Here is a 7,814-nt window from a genome sequence, read left to right as displayed (position 1 = left end):
TTGGTTCGCAGGCCTGTGCTCAATCCACTGAGCCACACCAGCCAGGGTGAACTACACCAGTTGGGGCATTTCCAGTTTTTAACTATTATAAATTAAAGCTGCTATGAACAGTCATGTATGGGTTTCTGTGTGGACATAAGTTTCCGTTTTTCTGGCATAAATGCTCAGGAATGCAATTGCTGGATCATATGGTAAGTGTATGTTTAGTTTAAGAACCTGTCAATACTATGATAGTTGCACAGTTCAGCCGATTAACTGCTGAAGAGATATACCATTTGGCTGATGCGAGTGATAAAAGAACCTGCCAAACTATTTATTTTCCAGATTGACTGTACTATTTTACAGTCCCACCAGCAATGCATGAGACATCCAGTTTCTCTGCATCCTCATCAGCAGAGAACATCCTCATTTGGTGTTGTATTTTATTTTGGCCTTTCTAATTGGTGTGAAGTGATATCTCATTCTGCTCTTAATTTACACTTCCGTAATGACTGGTGATGTTAAACATCTTTTCTTGTGCTTATTTGCTATACTTATATTCTTCGGTAAAATATATGCTCTCATTTGCTCATTTTAAAATTAATTGATCGCTTTTCACTGCTGAGTTCTTTATATATTCTAGGTACAAGTTTTGTCAGATATGTGGTTTGCAAATATTTTCTCCCAGTCTATAAGTTGCTTTTCATCTTCTTAACAGCCTTTTACAGAGCAAACACTTTCATTTTTAAAAGTGTTTTAATTTTGATACAATTCAATTTATCAATATTTCGTTTTTCGGATTGTGCTTTTGATGTCATGCCTAAGAATTCTTCACCTAGCCCTACATCCTAAAATTTTCTATTTTTTCTAATAATTTTATGTTTAAATCTACAATCCATTTTGAGTCCAGTTTTAAGGTGTGGTGCAGTTTAGGTTGAGGTTAACTTTGTAATCTATGATGTTCAATTGTTCTACCACCCTTTGTTGAAAAGTCTGTCCTTCCTCCATAGACTTGCTTTTGCAAGTTTGCCAAAAATCAGTTCACGATCCTTGTGTGGGTCTGTTTTGGGGCTGTCTTCTGGTCCATTGCTCTGTGTCTATCCCTACACCAATACCACATGGTTTCAATTATAGTAAGTTTTAAAATTGCATAGAGCAGCCCTGGCTGGTGTAGCTCAGTGGATTGAGCACGGGCCCGTGAAATAAAGGGTTGCTGGTTCGATTCCCAGTCAAGGCACATGCCTGGGTTGCAGGCCAAGTCCCCAGTAGGGGATGTGTGAGAGGCAACCACACATTAATACTTCTCTCCCACTCTTTCTCCTTCCCTTCCCCTCTCTCTAAAAATAAATTAATAACTATATTTAAAAAATAAAATAAAATTACATAGAGCAATTCCTCCCAATTTATTGTTTTTCCAATAAAACAATATTATTGTTTTAGCTATTCCAGTTTCTTTCCCTTTCCATATAAATGTTAGAATAAGCTACAAAAAATCTTGCAGGGATCTTGATGGCAACTGTGCTGAACCTATAGTTGAATTTGGGGGAGAATAGACACCTTCACTATGTTGAATCTAAAATGTATTTTTAAGTTGTGAACTCAGAATATCCAGCAAACAGGGAAGGTTACCTGATACTTCCTACATGGAACACTCCTATTTATTCACCCTAGGATCCCGATTCTCATTTGGAGTATGTCCATGGAGCAAGTGTCTCCATGAAATGACATATTTAGTGAAGGAAGTTCATTCAGGAATATATTACAGAGTTCAAGTGCTAGTCATGGCAGCCTAGGTATTTCAGACCAACTTTCACTGCTGGAGACAACCATAAAAATACATGTAAATATCATACGGGCATTTCTGTTCTGAGCCAGTAAACACCTTCTTGGAATGGTTCCAGAGGTTTCCCAATAAGCCAAATAAATGAATAACTGCCTGTGCAGAAAATGCAATATTCAGCTAATCCCAAACTTGGGAGAAACCTTACACCTTTTCAGTTTCATCTTCTTAAAACTCATCACTTTTGAGAGTACTTTGGAGTTTTATTTGAATATTAATTCTCAGCATGCACTGAACTCAATTACCATAATGTCCCAGAATTTCAAGAATACTTAAAATTTTAATCTCAGTTTTCATCAAGGAACTGTGTCCTTGGACTGGATTGTGGTGACTTCCTGTACAGGTTCTTTAATTGGCACACACACCGGCAGGGCCTTCTCTTTCACAGGGGGCAGAGAAGCTGCAATGTGTAATCTGCATCCCCACTTTTTTGTGGATGTTGAAGAGATCTACAGCATTAACGGTATTCCTTGTAAGAGGGCCTGTGGGATAAATTTATCTTCAGTATCAGTGTTACATATAGGCTTTGCTTCTAAGGAGCATGCTTTTCTCTTATAAACACTAAAAATTATACATGTTTTTACTTTGACCCCTTCATAGGAATGAGGTCATAAAGACATTTATTAACAATAGCCCTGCTTGAATCTTTGTCTGCTCATTTTCTCTTTTCTAAGTATTTTCATTTTCTTGCATGGACACCTGAAAGTTGCCTCCAACTTTTGGAATGAAATAAGGTATAGGTATATAAAAGGAAACTTAAAGCTATTGTTTGCAATGTGCTGTTTTGGTTTGTTACCAAACAAGTGGGAGTATCTCAAAATGGAATTTGATTTAGCAATGACAATGAAAAGGAAAGAAGGGCAACACAGCAACCCAGGCAATCCTATTAATTTTCCTGCTTTGGAGCTGAGTGGAATTCAACTCTCAGGTTTAATCTACTTCTGTAGGGAAGTTGCATTCATCTTTGTGTCTGGTGGTGTTCCAGAAGCTCATCAAAACGGGATCGTTCCTACGATTGTGATCTTTACTAGGGTGAGCTTAAACAACTAATGAGATTTGTTTTGAATGGTAATATCAATAGGGTGGACACAGGTATAGGCTTATTATGTTTTAATGATCAGGCAGCCAAAATAAAGGTGTTTAGTACCAAAAGGTAAGTAAGTATATATTTTGGTAATAGCTCTGTTTAAAACCCTAAATAAAGAGAGGAATGAACTAGCATCACTCCTGGCCTTATTGATGCTTCTTCTCCTCTTAAACACCCAGTGAAGGAAGTATGGAGTGCTCCTGTTCAAGGCCCAGTCGCTTTGTGCTTTTCTCAAGAGTTTAGCACTGTGGTAATCTCTCATCTATTAATGCATTATCTGTATTTTCCTTTCTCCTGCATCATTCCCTTAATATCACCCATCTCAAAGCTCTCTCTTGCCCCTTCCCAGCTTACTACATTTTCCTATACCACCATCCCCCGCAAAACCTCTAGTGTGTTGTGTCCACTTCCTTACCTCTTTTATTTATTTTAAAAGATTTTATTTATTAATTTTTAGAAGAGAGGAAGGGAAGGAGAAAGAGAGAGAGAGAGAGAGAAACAGCAATGTGCAGCTGCCTCTCACATGACCCCCACCAGGGACCTGGCCCGCAACCCAGGCATGCGCCGCGACCGGGAACCGAACCAGTGACTTCTCGATTCTCAGGCCAGCGATCAACCACTGAGCCACACCAACCAGGGCACCTCTTTCATTTTTATGCTACCCTAATTAACTTTTTTCTCCATCATTCCACTGAAGTGGCTCTTATTAAAAATATCACAGTCACCTGTCCTTTCTCATCTTACTAGGCCTTTGAGCAGCACTTGATGCTGAGAACTTCTTCTTTGACTCTTTTGTCACAAGGTTTCCAAGAGCTCACACTTACCTGCTTTTACTCCTTCTGTCTCTCTTGCTGAGTCCTCTTCCTCCTCCCCAAGTCTTTAACATTTGGAGAGCCCCAGGGTCAGTCATTCATCAGCCTGTCTATCTCCTGTCTCTCCCTAAGTGCTATCATCCATTTTCCTGGCTTTGGTATCACTTTTTAACTAGCTAATCTTTAAGTTAGATAATGCATTCATTTATATCAACAATCACTCCCTGGCTGGTATGGCTCAGTGGATCGAGCACCGGCCTGCGAACCAAAAAGTTGCCAGTTCGATTCCCAGTCAGGGCACATGCCTGGGTTGTGGGCCAGGTCCCCAGTTGGGGGTGTGTGAGAGGCACCCACACGGTGATGTTTCCCTCCCTCTCTTTCTCCCTCCCTTCCTCTCTCTAAAAAAATAAATAAAATATAAAAAAAATAAAAGAGAACTAGAAAGGCTTTGGCCAGTGTGGCTCAGCTGGTTGGAGCATAGTCTTTAAACTGAAACGTCATTCACAGTTCAATTCCCAGTCATGGCACGTACCTGGGTTGCAGGTTTGGTCCCTGGTTGAGAGGCAGCCAATTGACTTGTGTATTTCTCACACATTAATGTTTCTCTCCCTCCCTTCCCTTCTCTCTAAAAAAAAAGAGAGAGAACTGGACATTTTCAAGCAAAATACTCCTATGTCTGAGGGAAGCACATAAAAAAAGGCTTGTGTTTGAATGATATACATATACATTGCAAATTATATCAATTGCAATGAATAAAATTGTATTAGCAGTTAAAAAAATGGGAAGTAAAAGAACCTACAAGCTAGTGCGAAGGGGCAGATCCAATCATCCATAATGACACATAAACATGTTTCCATGTATTTCCCATCATAAGATGTATTTGCATGACCATTTTGCAAATATTATAAAATTTCTTGTTTTAAAACTCTTTTTTAAATTTAATTGTTGTTCAAGTACAGTTTTCTGTCTTTTACTCCATTCTAGCCAACCCCCCAACCCTCCCCAGTTTTAAAACTCTTAACTATATATTTTTATTTTTACAGTTAAAAAAGACCACACACATACTCTTCCCAGGGATATGGAGAGCATCCTTGAGTTCACTTCACTTTAAGTTAGTTAAGCTTCTTAGATGTTTATAGTCATGCTTTCATCAAATTTTGGAAGTTTTCAACCATTATTTCTTCAAGTATTTTCTCTGCCTCGTTCTGTTTTCCTTCTAGAACTCCTCAGGGCATATGTTGTCTGCTTGATGGTACTCTACAAGGTCCCTCATGTTCTGTTCACTTTTCTTCAATTTGTTTTCTTTCTGTGTCCCAGACAAGATAAGGTCCATTTTTCTATCTTAAAGTTTGCTAATTCTTTCCTCTGCCTGTCTAAATGTGCCTTTGAATCCCTCTAGTAAATTTTTTTCATTTCTGTTAGTATACTTTTCAGCTCCAGATTTAAAAATTTTTTCTATGCCTTAATATTTCTTTTTTTAAATATATTTTATTTATTTATCTTTAGAGGGGAAGGGAAAGAGAGAGGAAGAGAAACATCAATGTATGGTTGCTTCTTGCACATCCCCTGCTGGGAACTGGCCCCTGCCGGGAACTGGCCTGCAACCCAGGCATGTGCCCTGACTGGGAATCGAACCGCAATCGTCTGGTTCGCAGGCCCGTGCTCAATCCACTGAGCTACCCCAGCCAGGGCTCTATGCCTTAATATTTCCATTTTGCTCATATATCATTTTTATTTTCTTCACATCTTCTTTTAGTTTTTAGAGCATGTTTAAGAGAATTGTTTGACTTTTTCCAGAAGTGTGCCACCTGATCTTTCTCAGGGACAGTTTCTGTTTTTTTTCCTCCTTTGAATGGGCCATATGTTAATGTTTCTTGGTATGCCTTGTGATTTTGTTGCTGTTGTTGTTGAAAACTGAACATTTGAATCAATAATGTAATAACTGGAAATCAGATTCTCTCCCTTCCCAGGTTTGCTAATTTTTGGTTTGATGATTGCTATAAGCTGTGTCTGTGTCAGAGATCAGCTTGAGATACAAACCTAAGTTCTTATGAGTACTTTTTTAAAGCCTGAGCCTTCCCCTGGGTGTGTATACTGACTTTATAAATTCAACATGTGTTGCTTTTGAATGTTCTAAATGCCTGGCTCTTAAAAATGGGGAAAGAGAAAAACAAAGGGAGAAGGGGACACTGAAGAAGAATGCTGGCCCTTTAAATTCTCTGCATTTAGCTTCAGCTAGAGTAGGAGGGACTTGCAATAGTAGGAGAGGAGTGCCTTAGTCCAAAGATCAAAACCAGGAATTTAACCATGGTATGCTATTCACTAAACTATAAAACTAATTCAAATGCCACTGATTTTTCCACAAATGTTTTTCTGTTTCAGGATCCAACTCAGGATCCCACATTGCATTTAGTTGTTTTGTCTCCTTAGTCTCCCCAAATCTCTGATAGTTATTCAGTTTTCTATTTATCTTTCCTTGATACTCTTAAAGTGTAAAGGTCATGTATTTGTGGGGTGTCTCTTGACTTGAGTTTGTCTGGTGTTTTCTCATGAGTAGATCGATGTTATGCATTTTTAGCAAGCATACAGCAGAAGTGACATTTTGCCCCGCTCATCATATTGGGGATTACAGGATGTCCATCTGCCTAATTACTGGTAATGTTAACCCTGAGAAATTACTATTTCCCCTCTGTTATTAATAAATATCTTGGAGAACATATTTTGAGACTATGTGTATATCCTGTTTCTCTTCAGTCTTTTTTTCCCCAATTTTTTATTTAATTATTTTTCAAGTACAGTTTTCTGTCTATTACTCCCATCCCATCCCACACCCCCGTGCTTCCCCCTCCCTCCCATTTCCACTGTTCTCAGTTGTTGTCCATGTATCCTTTATATATGTTCCTCTAAATCCCTCCCCTATTTCCCCTGAAATTCCCTCCCCTCTTCCCTCTGGTCACTGTCAGCCTGTTCTCTATTTCAGTGTCTTTGGTTATATTTTGCTTGCTTGCTTGTTTTGTTGTTTAGCTTCCTGTCAGAGGTGAGATCATATGGTATTTGTCCTTCAACACCTGGCTTATTTCACTTAGCATAATGCTTTCCAGTTCCATCCATGATGTTGGAAAAGTTAGGAGCTCCTTCTTTCTTTCTGCAACATAAAATTCCATTCTGTATATGTACCATAGTTTTTTGATCCATTCATTTACTGACGGGCACCTAGGTTGCTTCCAACTCTTGGCTATTGTAAATTGTGCTGCTATGAACATTGGGGTGCATGTGTTCTCTGGGATTGGTGTTTTAGGGTTCTTAGGATACAATCCCAGCAGTGGAATTGCTGGGTCAAAAGGCAAGTCCAGTTTTAGTTTTCTGAGAAAATTCCATACTGTTTTCCATAATGGTTGTACCAGTTTACAATCCCACCAACAGTGGACCAGAGTCCCCTTTTCCCCACACCCTCTCCAACATTTGTTGTTTATTGCTGTGTTTATGATAGCCATTCTCACTGGTGTAAAGTGGTATCTCATTGTGGTTTTAATTTGCATCTCTCTGATAGCAAGCGATATTGAGCACCTCTTCATGTGTCTCTGGATCCTCTGTATGTCCTCCTTGGAGAAGTGTCTGTTCAAGTCCTTTCCCCATTTTTTAATTGGGTTAGTTGGCTTCTGAGAGTGAGGTCTTGTGAGTTCTTTGTATATTTTGGAGATTAAACCTTTGTCTGAGGTATCATTGGCAAATATGTTTTCCCATACAGTTGGTTGTCTTTTTATTTTAATGCTGTTTTCTTTAGCTGCGCAGAAGCTTTTTATTTTGATGAGATCCCATTTGTTTATTCTTTCCTTTATAGTCCTTGCTCTAGGGGACATATCAGTAAAAATGTTGCTGCGTGAAATATCTGAGATTTTCCTGCCAATGTTCTCCTCTAGGACTTTAATGGTGTCATGGCTTATATTTAAGTCTTTTATCCACCTTGAATTTATTTTGGTGTATGATGTAAGTTGGTGCTCGAGTTTCATTTTTTTGCATGTAGCTGTCCAGTTCTCCCAACACCATTTGTTGAAGAGGCTATCTTTACCCCATTTTATGATACTGCCCCCTTTGT

At 38.8% G+C, this 7,814-nt stretch overlaps 1 non-coding gene across 1 annotated transcript; it reads left to right on the top strand.

The window, feature by feature from the left end:
- The first annotated feature begins 222 nt into the window (after window positions 1-222).
- Window positions 223-290, top strand: LOC118994514 (small nucleolar RNA SNORD77). Its single transcript, XR_005068064.1, has one exon. It is a non-coding gene; the product is annotated as a small nucleolar RNA SNORD77 (small nucleolar RNA).
- The last annotated feature ends 7,524 nt before the right edge of the window (window positions 291-7,814 follow it).

The sequence above is a fragment of the Sturnira hondurensis genome, unplaced genomic scaffold (genome assembly GCF_014824575.4).
Source record: "Sturnira hondurensis isolate 20B ecotype Veracruz unplaced genomic scaffold, ASM1482457v3 Scaffold0009449, whole genome shotgun sequence".
Lineage (NCBI taxonomy): Eukaryota > Metazoa > Chordata > Mammalia > Chiroptera > Phyllostomidae > Sturnira > Sturnira hondurensis.
This window is presented reverse-complemented; position numbering and strand designations above follow the sequence as displayed.